Source organism: Sturnira hondurensis, unplaced genomic scaffold (genome assembly GCF_014824575.4).
Source record: "Sturnira hondurensis isolate 20B ecotype Veracruz unplaced genomic scaffold, ASM1482457v3 Scaffold0010428, whole genome shotgun sequence".
NCBI lineage: Eukaryota > Metazoa > Chordata > Mammalia > Chiroptera > Phyllostomidae > Sturnira > Sturnira hondurensis.
In genome coordinates this window covers 16,677,274-16,694,251 of record NW_028083059.1, presented here as the reverse complement: position 1 = coordinate 16,694,251, position 16,978 = coordinate 16,677,274, and positions in this window count along the sequence as shown.

Genomic DNA, 16,978 nt, shown 5'->3' with positions numbered 1-16,978 from the left:
TTAAAAATATCTAAATAAATAAGTAATCAATTAAAGACTTAAAAACTAGGCAAAAAACCATAAGAAGCCTGGAGGAAAACATAGGCAGTAAAATCTCAAACATTTGTTACAGTGATATTTTTTTCTCCTATTTCACTATGGGCAAGGGAAACAAAAGAAAAAAATAAACAAAAAGGTAGTACATCAAATCAAAATGTTTAATTTGATGCACAGCAAAGGAGACCATCAACAAAATGAAAAACAACTCACTGAATAGGGGAATATATTTGTCAATGATACATCTAATAAGGGGTTAATTGCCAAAATTTATGAAGAACTTAAAAACCTCAATGCCAAAAAACCCCAAAACTACCCAATTAAAAAATGGGCAATGGACCTAAATAGACATTTCTTCAAAGAGGACACACAGATGGCCAATAGACATATAAAATGATGTTCAATGTCACAAAGCATCAGAGAAATAAAAATTAAAACCACAGTGAGGCATCGCCTCACCTTTCAGAATGACTATCATCAATAAATCAACAAACAAGTGTTGGTGAGGATGTGGAGAAAGGGGAACCCTATTGTACTGTTGATGGGAATGCAGATTGTTGCAGCCACTGTGGAAAGCAGTACAGAGTTATCTCAAAATTTGAAAATGGAACTGCCTTTTGACCCAGCGACTCCACTTCTGGGAATATATTCATAGAAACCTGAAATTCTAAAGTACATACACATCCCTATGTTTACTGCAGTATTATTTACAATAGCCAAGACTTGGAAGCAGCCCAACTGTCCACCAGTAGAGGAGTGGCTAAAAAAGTTGTGGTGTATTTACACAATTGACCACCTCTCAGCTGTAAAAAAGAACAAAATGTTATTCTTTGAGACAGGATGGCTAGACCTAAAGATTATTCTGCTAAGTAAAATAAGCCAAATCAGAGAAAAACTAATACTGTATGACTTTATTTACATGTGGAATATAATGAACAAAGTAACAAACAAAATAGAAACAGATTCATAGACATAAACAAGACTGACAGCTGTTAGAGGGGAGGGGTGTAGCGGGCTAGGTGAAAAATGTGATGAAGGAAAAACATCATAGACAACAGTATGGTGATTACCAGAGGGACAGGTGGTGTGGGGAGGTAGATGAGGGTTAAGAAGGGGTAAATGGTGATGGATGGAGATGACCTGTGGTGAACACTCACTACAAATTTATACAGAGAAGATGTATTATAGAATTTTACCCCTGAAACTAATATAATTTTATTTATTAATGTCACTATAATAAATACAATGAAATAAAGGAATGAATTTAAAATCAGTCTTCTATTAATGCATAGATTTATTTCTAGACTTTAACCTATTCCATTTAACAGTATTTTTATCCTTACTCCACCATCACACTCTCTTGATTACTATAACTTTGTAATAAAATTTGAAATCAGATGTGAGACTTTTCCAATTTTTTTGAGATTATTTATTTGACTGTTCTCTGTCCCTACTATTTCTTTATACAATTTGGGGTCAGCTTGCCACTTCTGTAAATAATTAAGTTTGATAGAGAATGCATTGAATCTGTAGATTAGTTTGGACAGTGTTGTCATCTTAACAACATTAAGTGTCCTGATCTAAGAACATGTGACATTTTCATTTAGTAGGTATTCTCTAAATTCTTTCAACAATGTACTGTCTTCAGCATATATATTTTATACTTATTTTTAAATTATTTCTAAGTATTTTATTATTTTGCAAATGGAATTGACTTTATTTCTGGATTATCCTTTGCTAGTACACAAAATTGCAATTGATTTTTAAACTGATTACATAGCTTGTAAACTTTCTGAATTCATTTGCTAGTTTAAAAAATTAGTGAATTAAATAGAATTTTCTGTACATAGATTATAATATATGCAAAATGTGAAGGTTTTACTTACTTATTTCCCAAGTGGACTTTTTTCTTTTTCTTGAACAACTTACCTAGCTAGATATTCATGCCATGAGAAATGGTAAGAGTGGGCATCATTTTATTTTCTCTCTTGTGTTAAGAAGAAAGCATTTAGTTATTTATCATTCTGTATGACATTAGCTGTAGGTTTTCCATAGCTTTCCTATCCAGTACAAGGATGAGGAAATAACCTTTTAATTTTATTTTAGTGAGTGTTTTTGTCATAAAGAGATGTCTCATTTTGTCAAGTATAGACTTTATACTTTATTTTTAGTAGTTCATTTTGCACTATATTTTCCCCTTACAATTGATCATTCCAATACCTTCTTCCAACTCCACCTCTAATCATCCCCAACAATTATCACATTGTTGCCTGTATTCATAAGTTCATAAATTCTTTTCCTTTTTTGCTTGATATGTCCACCCCCCCTATTAAATTCCCTGACTTCAGAGTTGTCAGCCAGCTCCTGTCTATGAGTCTGTCTCTATGTTGTTCCTTAATTCAGTTTGTTCATTAGGTTTCACATATGTGTAAAATCATATGGTACTTGTCCTTCTTTGACTGGCTTATTTTACTTAGCACAATATTCTCCAGATCCACCCATACTGTTCCTAAGGGTAAAATTTTCTTCTCTTTTATGGCCATGAATTATTCCACTGTGAAAGTATATCATAGCTGCTTTATCCACTCCTCTACTGATGGACACTTGAACTGCTTCAATATCTTGGCTATTGTAAATAAAGCTGCAATCAAATAAGGGTGTACATAATCACTTCTAATTAGCGTTTGGGGTTTTTTAAGATATATTCCCCAAAGTGGAGTTGCTGAGTTATAAGGCAGTTCCATTTTCAATTCTAAGGAATGCTTTCCACAGTGACTGCTGCAATCCGCATTCCCAACCACAGTGTAGAAATGTTCTCCTTTCTCTACATGTAACCAGCACTTCTTTGTTGATTTTTTTTAAATATTTTATTTTTATTTATTTATCTTTAGAGGGGAAGGGAAGGAGAGAGGAAGAGAAACATCAATGTATGGTTGCTTCTCATGCATCCCCTGCTGGGAACTGGCCTGCAACCCAGGCATGTGCCCTGACTGGGAATCGAACCATGATCATCTGGTTCGAAGGCCCGCGCTCTCTTTGTTGATTTATAATAGTCTTTCTGACAAACATGAGGTGATATCTCATTGTGGCTTTAATTTGCATTTCTCTGCTGATTGGTGCCATTGAGCAACTTTTCATATGTTAATTTACCATCTTTATGTTTCCTTTGGAGAAGTGTCTATTCAGATCTTTGGCCCATTTTTAGTTGGATTATTTATGTTTTTTACTGTTGAGTTTTTTACAAGTTCTTCATAAGTTTTGGATATTTACCCCTTATTAGATATATAGGCAAATATGCTTTCCCTTTCAGTGGGTTGTCCTTTAATTTTGTTGATGGTTTATACTTTAAAATGAGAACTGTTCCTTCTTCTTCTAATTTTTAGAAGACTGTGGTTGTGAAGAATTGGTATTATTCTTCTGAGATATTTGATAAGATTTACCAGTGAAGCCATCTTGGTTAGGTAAGGTATTCTTTGGGGGGCTTTTAAAATTATTAATTTAGTCTCCTGTTACATTAAAGTTTATTCAGATTTTCTATTTCTTCTTGAGTCAATTAAATTAGTTTGTGGTTTTAAAGAAATTTGTCTATTTCACTGAAGTGTTCTAACTTTTTGTCATCTACTTGTTCATATTATACTCTTATACTCCTTTAAAAAGAAGACTGTAATTCTATGCAGCAGAAAGAAAGAAGAAGCTCCTACCTTTGCAACAGCATGGATGGAACTGGAAAGCATTATGCTGAGTGAAATAAACCAGGTGGTGAAAGACAAATACCGTATGAGATCTCACCTTTAACAGGAAGCTAAACAACAAAACAAAAAAGCAAGCAAAATATAACCAAAGACACTGAAATAGAGAACAGGGGGACAGTGACCAGAAGGGAGAGGGGAGGGAATTTCAGGGGGAAAGGGAAAGGATTTACAGGAACTAATATAAAGGACACATGGACAACAACTAAGGGGGGGTGGAAATGGGAGGGAGGTGGGGAGCGCTGGGGGGGTTGGGCTGGGATGGGAATAGAAGACAGAAAGCTGTATTTGAACAATAATTAAATAATAAATAAATAAATAAATAAGAAGAAGACTGTAATATCTGTAGTAGTGTGTCCTGTTCCTTCCATGGTTTTAGTAATCTAGTATACTCTTTCATTCGTCTTGGCAAATCAAGTTAAGCATTTTGTCAAACTGGTTTTTGTAAGACACCATAATTCAGTTTAGTTGATTTTTCTATTGTTTTTAATTATTTATTGTATTGAACTTCTTTCTGATCTTTATTATGCCTCAACTTCTGTCTGCTTTACTTTTAATTTGTTTTTCTTTTACCAGTGCTTTAAACTGAAAGAGTAAGATAATAATTTGAGATATCTCTCATTTTAATATAAACATTAATAGGTACACATTATTCTCTAAACACTTTCATAGCAATATCTTATATTTCTGTACATATTAAATTTATTTTCATTCATGTCAAAGTATTTATAATTCCCTCGTTATTTTTGGTAGGTACTTTAATTTCCACATATTTATAAATTTCTCTCTCTTTCTCTGTCTCTCTGTCTCTCTGTCTCTCTCTCTCTATATATATCCATTAATTATGCTATACTCTGTAGATCTATCTTGGGTATCTGCTATACCGAGACCCCTTTGAAGAGCAGAACATCATATGTTTTTTTTAGAGAAAAGAAGAGCAGTGAAAATGAGCCTTCAGAGAGATCTTCCAGTTACAACAGCACTCAAAATATGTAACAAGTCCCTACTGCTTACTTCCAGGATGTGAAAACTCCTGGATTAGGACTGTCAGTACCCTATGCTTACCTGTAAAGCAATCAAGAAAGAGAGCTTGTGAAGTTACAGAGATTTTTTTCACTGAAACAATTATAACAGGTCTGAACAAATTTCTGAGATGGTGTCTTTAAATAAAATGTGGTTTTGAGGGGTGAGATCATTGATAATGCAATTTGCAGGCACAAGAACAAACATTTTATACATATTAATTATTATTTGCATTTCTCTAATAAAAGGTTTAGGTATTGGTACTTTTGAAAATAGTGGGTGGTGCTTGAATATAACTTTCAAGATCCAGAAAGTTTGATCTAAAAGACATTTAGAGAGACCTTCAACTGCCGATGAAATGGTAGTTGATAACAGAGATTATTGTAACACTTAGCTAACTTTACTGACTAGAAAGATCTATTTCTTATGGAAAAAGTTGCCAGAGAGAGGAAAGAGTTATAAGGAAACACTTTTAAAATATGCCATTTCATAGTAATATTAATGCTGACTACTTTGGTCTTATGAATGGAAAGGCCTGTAGAGGTGGAAGACAAACTACAGCTGTAAGAAACTTGATTGCTTAGAGACATCAGGTGTCATACACTGTTAAGAAGGAGAAGGAAGATGAGTATGAGAAAAAGGAGTAGGTGGAGGAGTCATTATCGGGAATAGGCACAGACACATGAAGAAACTAAGAATGTAGAAAAGAAATTTGGATTTTTTTACACCTGATACATTTTTTTTTTCCTTTTAAAGGCCACGCTTGTCCCTTTCCCATAGTTAGTTAGTTCTGAAGCATAAGAATCAAATGAAGCTTAAACTTCTCCTGTCATCATTCCAAGGTTAGTTGTCTTATCAGGACAGGGTACTCATCCATTTGCCATTATCTAAGATTAGGCACTGCTAGTTTTACCTATTTCCTACTATCAGTGGTAACAGCATAAGTATTATTTAATGTTTGAGAAGTGTTTTCCTTTTTTTTTCTTTCCTGGAGAAATAAAATCTTGCTTGTTAAAGATTTTATTTTTAAAATTTGAGTTACTATGGTAATTTTATATCATCCTACAGTTTCAACTCAATTTTAGTTTAAAATTGACATGAAGTAATTTAAGGAAAGATTTTACAGCTGATTACATGAAAAAGAGTATATCAAATTTCATATCCTTCTGAGGTTCATGTAAAGTATGTTAGGGGCAACTCAATATTTTTAGTGCTCAAGTGAATTAATTTCTTTACACATACACATATATAATTATAACTCTTAATTTTTGAGATATATATACTTAATAAAGTATATTTAATGATGCCAGTATCATGAACATAGAAGTGCATAACATTTTTTATTAAAGTGAAGATATATAAAGACATATTACTTGGCCAAATAGTCTCACTATATTACCCTCCCCTTAAGATAGAGAATCATCCTCTGTATAAAATTTTTTCAGATATGTGAGTTAACTATTCTTGTGCAAAAATATCTATGTACTGATTTTTCCTTCTGTCCACAAACTTGCTTCAAGTAGTAATCATATATTAAAAATATTAGGTTGCTCACTAAATTTTAAATCATATACACAGTTGGGCAAAATAGGTTTGCAGTTGTGAGCACATGAAACAGTTTATCTCTGTATTATTGTTTATTAATTATTATATTCCTTTTATACAAACTACTATTAACCTACTTTTGCCCCATCCTGTGTATGTATGTAGACATTTTCAAAGATAACTCTATGAATCAGTAGTTAAAAGTATATGTCATTACTACAAGTATTTCTGTGTGATTCACCTAATTATTACATGAAAGTTTGCATGTAAATGAATATGGGGTGTACCTGAGTGTTTAAAGATTTAAAGGTTGTCTCATCAGAAGCAGTGTGGCTAAGAAGTCAGAAAGCAGAGATGAGGCAGGAAACCAGGATTTTCAACTCACAGTATAACCTTTTCTTGTATTTCTAATAGTGGCTATCAGAAATATTTTAAGCATAAAGCTATCTTGTCAAAAGAACACAAAATGAAAGCCTAATAAATAAAAGTAGAACTTTTCTAGCTAAAAATATAATAATTATTTTACTTATTCTTCCCATATATCCGCAACACTCTTGTGGCATCTGGAGACCCTTTTGGCTCCATGAAGAACTTTCAAAATAACTTATTGCACCAGTTGACAATTCAAGAAGGGTGAATTTTCAATTTATATTGAAAATTATAATTATAAAATTATACCTTATGTAATTATAAATTACATCACAAATGTAATGCTTTCAAAATTAGTAATTTAGATTTTTCATAATTAATACACATATATAAGTGGATTCATCAATCAGAAATTTTTTTTCAGCAGTAGATAACAGAAACCAGACTAACACTGTTTTAATAGAATAGAGGATTATTACTCTCTTGATATAGTAGAAGAATTGAAGGTAGGTAGCTCTTGATATTAGTTCAGTAGCCCAAGATTTCATATGATTTCTCTAGCTGTTTTTCATGGTCACAAAACTTTCCCTGAATCTGAAACTTTTGTAACCATTTTTTAAGGCAGAAAAAAACTTCCTTTATCAGAAAAATGTCTTCCCCAAATGTCCTCCAGAAAACTTCCACTTAAAACTGTTAATAAATAAAGTTAACTGAGTAAATTTAAAATCGAATTGGTTTTATTAAATGATCATGAAACAGGCAGCATCTTACCTAGCAAGCAGAGAGATTCTCTGAAGGATTATACAAGATGGAAGGCTTTTCTAGGAAGAAGGGTGAGACGAGGGAGTAATCAGCAGAAGAAAAATAAAAGTTCATTGGAGCAAAGTAAGAAGAGTTCAGGTGACAATGGCTTTTCAAAGGCTGAGCTGTTGCAATTCAATTGGGTGGGCCTGGTGTGGGCAAGAGGAAAATCTGTCTCCATCCTGGGGTGGTAAGGTAGTTGTGCTTTCTGTGTGGAAGTGCAAGGTATTTCTTTTCCTATTTGTGCTCCTAATTGACCTCTTTCTGTTTGGAGTAATTGACTTCAAGTGGTGGAGAGTGTGAGCTCCCTCTACATGCCCTCCAGTCTCAAATTTTAGTTGAGATATCTTCATTAATTTTGGCATATCACATAAATCCTATGTGTTTTATATGACAACAGGAATCTGAAAAATGGCACTTGACAACATGCATACTTAGCTTTACCAGTCCTGTAGTGGGCATTAAACAGGGATGAGAAATTAAAAATATGGGATTGAACATTGATATACACACAATACTGTCTTACACAGTGATAGTCAAAGCAAAATTAAAACTTAGTAGATAAGGTACTGGGGAGTGGGTAGGACTGTGGAGGGCAAGGGGGAAAAATTGGGACAACTGTAATAGAACAACAAATAAAAACACTTACTAGATAATATAGACTTTTTCATTTGAAAGTTATTAATTTTTCTAGTTTTATAATGGTGAAGATATTATTGGTGATTTCATTCCTATAATAATTTAAAATTACTAAGATTTCTTAAGGTAAACTTTAAAACCTCAGAAACTTAATTATAGATGTTATTTCTTTTTTCCTCAGTTTTAAGAAAATCCAGAATTTTATTTCTGAAGAATAAACATGACCCTCATTTTTGTATTCAAATCATTTCTATAGTCTATCTACTTTTAGAAAATATATTTATACATTGTTTACAAATTCTCTATAGACAGATTTGTCGTACCCTGAAGGTTCTAAGTCTCTAGAAATATAATTTTCTTACAGTTATTTTCCCCTTAAGTCGTTATGCAGCTTTCAAATCTGAAAGTGATAATGTCTCATAAGATATGGATATCTAAGGCATATGTACAAATCTAAACTATTGTGCTGAAGAAAATGATAAATTTAACAGACAACTCCAGACGTCAGCCTTGTTTAGTATTTCAAAATCACATTACCTCTTCAGCACACGATGATCTATAATCCCATTTTTAATCTTTATTTGTCTGATTAATATAGATTAAATAATGTAACTATGACATATACTTTCTTATAGAGCACACCAACCATATCTGAAATGCAGCGAACTCTAAATAATACTTTGGATAACATCTAAAGATAATCAATTCATTTTGGGCAAGCTGAAAAAAGTAATATTATGAGACTCTCCTAGGTCTAGAAAAGGTTTTAAAAAGGCACCAAGCCAAGTGTACATTAACAGTCATGCTGAGTGGCATGGTCAGCATACCAAATAAATGGCCAGTGGTCAACCCAAGTGCTGCATTAAATCTTTGAAAGTTTTGGAGGAAGTCCAGCTGTATTACTGTTGTTGTTCTTAACAATCACATAGAATGAGCTAGTTGACACTGATCCATTACTAAGAAATAAAAATTTAATTTCTATAATAGTATGTGTGTGGTGGGGGGCAGTAAAGATGGTCTTCATAAAATGTTAATGATATATACTGGTGGAGTAGTGAATTATAAACCAGGGTATACAAGGAAGCACTGACATTTTTTTAATTAGAAATTCAAACATCTAGTTGAGTAACAAGAATTATTTTCTATAATTCTCATTCAAATCTTATTATCATTTTTGGCATAATTGCATAGTGGTAAGATTTGTGTACATCTGAACAAATGCTTTCTTAGATTTAAAATACCTAAACTTATACAAACGAGTCAATTAGAAATTAATGACAACTTTGTAATTTGTTCACTACTTGGTGTAGTACATTTATGTTTTTGTAATTTGATATAGACAAATAAACATTTAACAAAAGTTTGGTTGTCTGCAATTTCGTGGATTGTAGTGTCTAAGAGAATTTGCCTAAAGTCCTGGATTTGGAATTAAGTTACCTTTCTCCTTTGTATTAATATTTTTTTTAGTACCCACTGGAGTATGAAGTAATAACCCTGTGTTTGTTTTGTTTTTCACCGTTTTAGTTACTCATAGTCAACCGTGATCAGAAAATATTACATGGAAATTCTAGAAATAATATATATATATATATATATATATTTAATATACTGTGCTGAGTAGCATGATGAAATCTTTTTTCAACCGAAAAATACATTTTATTAGAAAATGGGAAAACATTATAAAGAGAAGCACATTAGATGGAAAATAAGCACGTGAAAAGATCTTCAACATCATTAGTCATTCATGAAAAATAAATTAAAACAGTGACAATAGCATCATAAAATTTTGTATAATCTGACTCTGTCTTGCAGAGACTCGAATCACCCCTGTGTCCAGTGTCTCTGTGCTGTACACATGCCCCTCCTGGCAGTCATTTGGTAGCCATCTCAGTTATCAAATTGACTGTCATGATCATGGTGCTTGTTTTTAAGCAGCCCTTACTTTACTTAAAAATGACTACAAAGCACAAGTGTAGTGATGCTGGCATTTTAAATATGCCAAACAGAAGCTGTTAAGTGCTTTCTTTAAAAACAAAAGCTGAATGTTCTCTGCTTAATAAGGAAAGAAACAAATATACGCTGAGGATACTAAGAGCTACAATGAGAAACAAGCTCCTATCTGTGCAATGTCCTAATTTATACATTAAATTTTGTCATAGGTGTGAGTGCATAGGGAAGAAAACAATATACCAATTGGGTTTAGTGCTATCCACAGTTTTAAGTATCCACTGGGGATCTTGGAATGTATCCTGTGTGGATAAGGGGGAACTACTATACACAGTTTAAGTACAGTATTCAGTACCATCCTCGGAGCAATATTGGGCATATTGGAATTGCTATTGTATAATCACTTAATAAATGAATAAATCAAGGGCCACAGATTTTAAAGGACTTGCCAAATGGCACGAAGCTTATAGTAGCAGAACTGGGATCTGAGCCTGAGTTCATCAGCTTCCAGAAATTGCAGCTATTTTCACTAGATGCCAGGGGAGGAAGGATAAGAAGCCAAATGAGCATTCACTTTTTGTGAAATAAATAACTGAAAAACTAAATTAGATGAAAGGAGCACAGTATACATCACCCCCCCCCCAAAAAAAAAAACATATACAGAAGATTTGGGCAATGATAAAGAGATTTCATTTGTCAAGGGGATCAGAAAGTTGACAGGAAACAAAAAGACAGGATAGCAAACTAATATGTATCTCAACTTCAGCAGCATACCCTTAACACTAATGCGTTTTTGTACTGTGGATACTTTTGCTCCTCTCACTGTTTTAAGAAGAGTGCTGGTTGGTCTTGACATAGCTGCTCGTAGCTAATGATTCTTTCAAGGAGCAGGACTTGAATGTGAGCATGAGGAGCAGACTGAGATATTTTCACAGTGATAAAAAGATAAAATAATACTTTAGGTATTACTGCATATTTAAAAATCATAACTCTTGCAAGAAGTGATTCATTTTAAAAATCATGGAAAATACATTTCTCTTCACTGTCTTAATTTTGGAAGAAAGGACACCATTATATGTAAAGCTCAGAAATTACCATTTATTGTTCTTATTTTTTACTTTAGGAAACAGGGGTATGGAAAATTTTTTTTTGTTTGCTCAATATTTAGCAGGTTCTTATCAGGAAGTGTTTATAATAAAATGTTTTAAAGTGTTTCAACTTAAGCAACTATTTTAATTATGACTTTAATGTTATTAATTCAACATGAGTAATCCAATATGATACATAATTTATCAAACATTAATGTCCAAAAGATCTAAGACAAGACCTTTTAACCCCCAGTGAAGACTCCATAAAACATGGTGAAAGTTAAGCTGTACATCCCTGTTTTCTAAAAGATATACTTCATGCATATTTGGCATGAAAATATCAAAAGCTCGACCTATTCACTGTTTATATAAAAGCTAATATTTAAAGTATACCTGTAAGCATTTTATAGCAAGGGTACAGTGGAACCTAAGAAAATTTAAATTTTTATTGTCATGTTCCTTAGAGAGCTTTCTGAGAGCCCAAGGTATCAAGAACACATTACACCACATTTCTCCTTTGCTCCTGAAGAGTTTCACGAGGAGAGATCAGTCTCAAATGAATGCCCAAGGCATTTAAGGAAAGAAGAAAAAAAATACTTCCTAGGAAATTTGTAAGCCATTCTATCTATATTCTTGTGTGATAATGAACATAATACAATTAAACCATATAAAATACAACAGTTCACAATGTCCTTTCTTATATTATCTGATTCTCAAAATCACTCCAAAAACAAGTATAGAAAATCATGTTTCCAAGAATCAGCTTGGGAATTTTGCATCCACATACAATTTTAAATATTCAAGAAAAAATGTACACCTTCCATTTGCACTGAGAATAGTAACGAAGAGTTCGTATTCATGGAGTTTTTAGTTTGCGGAAGTCACAGTTCTAAGTTTCTAACATTGTCTTATTTAATTCTTACAACAACACTTTTATACATAGTGATGGTCTTTTTACTGACAGGCCACTTGAGGGATAACATTATTTATAACTTCCCCAGATTATAAAACCAGTAAATAAGAAATTAAGTTTTGGGGACTGGCTGGTTACTCAGTTGATTAGAGTGTTGTCCTCATACACTGAGGTTGCGGGTTTGATCCCCAGTCAGGGCACATACAAAAATCAACCAATGAGTGCATAAATAAGTGGAACAACAGATCTCTCTCTCCCACAAATCAATAAATACAATTTTTTTTAAAAGTCAGGTTTTTAATGTAAACAGAAAGTTCAGCTCCAGAGTTTCTACTTCACAACCCAAAAGTTAATATTCTTTCTTATCCCAAAGACGTGTTAGGGAAATACCACACACACACAAGAAAAAATAAGAACAACAAAATGTTGCTCTTTGCTGACACTTGAATTCTTAAATTTGTTTTGCAAGCCAAGTCTGCTGCCAATGCTCACCAATGTGTTAATTCATATAAGAATGTCAGGCAATATTCTCATTAATATTTGACTTTCTTATTAGAATGGGAGGTGTTGCAACATATGAATATGTGACATATATAAATGTGACAGTTACTTGATATTGTTCTTTTTGATATCAATATATTTATAAGAAGGAAAGTTGAATCATATGAGCTGAGAAGTAGCGAATAAACAATGCATTGATTTAAGCAGAAGCTAGGTATTTGGAAAAGAGTTTCGAGTATTTAAACACTTTTGAGTATTCTTCCCTCAGTGTCCAGAATAAAATAAATACGGCAGAACAGATACACCTGTTTACAGAAGACATTTGATGTTTGGGATAAGGAATGATAATGACTAATTTTTTCTAGATGTCCAGGTGTGTTGGCATGTTGAGCTACCCTTTCTAAGGTGAAGGATCGGTGGTTGCATTTCACTCCTTCTGCAACCTGGAAAGAGGCACAATACTTAGTGGGCCTCTTTGGATTTTGGAACCACCATATTCCCCAGTGGAGTATGTTGCTTTGGCTCATTTACTGAGAGACCCAAAAAGCTGCTATTTTGAGTGGGGCCCTGTCTTAGTTCAGGTTGTTAACAAAATGCTGTACATCTAGTACTTTTTAAGCAGCAGAAATTAACCATCAGCATATTGTGGGGTAGAGTTTCAACACATAAATTGGGAGGAGGGGCATAATTTGGTCCAGAATAAGAGAAGACTCTGTAACAGGTACAGGCTGCTGTGCAATCTGCTCTGTCACTTGGGCCATATGATCCAGAAGACCCAATGATGCTTGAAGGATCAGTGAGAGATAGGGATGTGGTTGAGAACATTCAGAAGCCTGTGTAGATCGATTGAAACACAGTGCTTTTAGGATTTTGGAGCAATCCTCTGCTATCATCCACAGATAAGTAGTTTCCTTTTGAGAAACAGCTCATGGCCTGGTGTTAGACCTTACTAGACACTGAACATTTCACCAAGGGACACCTAGTTACCATGTAACCTAAGCTGCCTATCATGACCTTGTTATCTAACCTACCAAGTCATAAAGTTGGGAATGCACAGCAAAATCCTATGATAAAATGGAAGTAATATGTATAGAATAGGGCCTGGACAGACTTTGAAGGGTCAGTAATTACATTTAAAAAATGGCTTAATAGACACTTCTCCAAGGAGGACATACAGAAGCCCCAGACACATATAAAAGAATGCTCCACATCACTAGCTATCCGAGAGATGCAAATTAAAACCACAATGAGATACCACTTCATATCAGTCAGAGTGGCCATCATAACCAAATCAACAAACAAATGCTGGTGAGGTTGTAGAGAAAAGGGAACCTTAGCACACTGTTGGTGGGAATGCAGACTGGTGCAGCCACTGTGGAAAACAATATGGAATTTCCTCAAAAAAATAAAATAAAACTGAGACTGCCTTTTGACCCTGCAATTAAATTGCTGGGATTTTACCCTAAGAATTCTGAAACACCAAGTCAAAAGAACCTATGCACCTCAATGTTCATACCAGTGCGATTTATAATAGCCAAGTGCTAAAAGCAGCCTAGATGCTCATCAGTAAATGAGTGGATGAAAAAATTGGTATACTTACGCAATGAAATACTACATAGCAAAAAGGAAGAATTCCTACCCTTCATGATAGCTTGGATGGAGAGTATTATGCTAAGTGAATTAAGCCAGGAAGCAAAAGACTAAAGTCATACGATCTCACCTATAAGTGGAACCTAATCAACAAAACAAATAAGTGAGCAAAATACAACCAGAGACATAGAAATAAAGGAGAAACTGACAGTAACCAGAGGGAAGCAGGAGGGGGATAGAAGTGGAAGGGTCATCCAGGAGCGTGTATAAAGGACCCACGGACAAAGACAACCAGGTAGAGGGAGAATTGAATGTGGGAGGTAGGGGTGGGTAGGATCGGAGAATGAGAGGGGGCAAAAATGGGAACAACTGTCATTGCACAACAATAAAAATAAACAACCAGATAATGGCTTAAATGCCCATGTTTCTCATTCTTGCTACATTGCCTCTCTCCCTCAGCCTGCATTTTATAGCTTCATGAAATGTTCCCTGACACGAGCTGACAGAAGAACAGAAGATGGGCCTGATTTATAGATTTTTCTGCCACTATAGACATGAAGCCACCACTCAAAGTGGACCCTGGACGCTACAGCTTCTCTCTAGGATATTCCTGAAGGACAGTAATGAAAGGCAATCTTCTCAGTGGGCAGAACTTTAAGCAATTCACCTGGTTGTTCACATCATTAGGAAGAAAAAATGGTCAGCTGTGTGATTATATACTTATTCATGTCCTGAGGCAAATTATTTGGCTGGATGGTAGAAATGTGAAGAAATATAGAAAATTGGTGATAAAGAAATTGTGGAAGAGGTATGTGAATAGATCTCTCTAAATGGGAAGAACACAGGAAGATATATGTGTCCCATGTGAATGCTTAAGTGGGTAGGATGATCCATCTTTGGATTCTGTCACTCTCTGTCTTGAGCCACTCTGCACCTGATAAACTCATGAACAAAGTGTCCATTATGGCAGGGGTGGAGATTATGCCTGGGCTCGGCCATGAGAACTCCCACGCACCGAGGTCAACCTGGCTAGGGTCACTGCAGAGTGCCCAATCTTCCAGCAATAGAAAGCAACAATCAGTTCCCAGTATGGCACAATTTCCAGGGGTAAGAAGCCAGCTAACTTGTGGCAGATGGATTACACTAACCATTTTTATTTTGAAAGGGGCAGTGTCGTTTTATTGGAATAGACACTTACTTTTGTTTCATGTTTTCCTTCCCTGTAAACCATGTTTCTGTCAAAATTACCATCTGTGAACATACAGAATGCCTTATCCACCATCATGGTACTTCATACAGCATTGCTTCTAATCAGGGAAATCAAGGCATAGCAAAAGAAGTTGTGGCAATGGAACTATGCTTATGAAATTACTGGTCTTTCTATGTTTCTTTTATCCTGAAGAAGCTGGAATGGTCCTTTGTAGACTCAGTTATAGTGCTAGGTAGGTGGCATTTGCGGGGCTAGGCCAAGGTCCTCCAGAGGGCCATATATGGTCTGATTCAGCTTCCAATACATGGTGCTGATTTTGCCAATTTCTCTGATAGCCAGGATCTACAGGTCCATGATTCAAGGGGTGAACATAGGAGTGGTGCCACTCACTGTTAATTCTAGATAGTTAATAACAACAAATCTTTGCTTTTTGTTTCTGGTCTACCTCTCTAGAGGTTTTAGTTTCAGAGAGAGGAATGCTTATCCTGTGAGACACAATTCCACTGACCTGATTTAAGATTGCCACCATTCTACTTTGGGCTCTTAATGCTAGTGTTGTTAGCTGGAATGACTAATCCTGAATACCAAGAAGAAATTAGAAATTACTTCACAACGGAGGTGAGGAAGGTTATATCCCCAATACAGAATATGCCTTAAATATGTCTCTTAATGGTACCATGCCCTCATACCCTGTAGGTGTAGTCAATGGAAAACCTACAACATTCCAATTCGGGCAAAATAATAATGCCCCAGACCTTCAGAAATTTTTTACATGTATACATACACACATATATAACATTATATATAAAAATGTTATATACATATATAAATGTATGTGTTATATGTATATATATTCACACACACAACTTAATCAGGAGATAACTATATATATATATCCTGAAGCCAACATCACTCAAGGACTTTAACTCTTCTTTTGGAAAGCAAGAGATTGGTGTGTTTTTGGTTGCAAGGAGAATATATGTTTCTTGTTAGGCAGAATTATTTCTTTATAACTGACTTTGTTTTAAAGGAGATGCACTTGAATAAGTAGACTTACTAAAGCAGTTTGCTTTCCCCAGTGTATGTGGGTATTATCCACTTGGTTGAGCATATGGATAGAACCCAGGCAGAGAAAGGAGGAATTTGCCTATTTTGTTTCCTGCCTACCTGTTTGAAATGAGACAGACCCACGAATTGGGATTTAAACCATCAGCTTTCCTGGTTCTCATCAGGCCTTTAGATTTGGACTGAATTATACTACCAGCTTTCCTGTGTCTTCAGCTTGCAGACTCCAACTAGATGATGGGACTCACCCACTATAATCACATGAACAAATTTTTCATAATAAATCTCCTTTTATAGATAACCTACCAGTTTTGTTTATATCCTAGTAGCTTTGTTTCTCTGCAGAACCCTAATGAATACATGTCATTAAGGACAACTTAGATGAATGAATCTCAGAGTGTTTTAAGCACAAAACTCTGCCTGACACATTGCTTAACTAAGTTTTATGGCTCACCTTCCACACATTGCATATATAGGATTGTATTTGCCCATGTTTGAAATT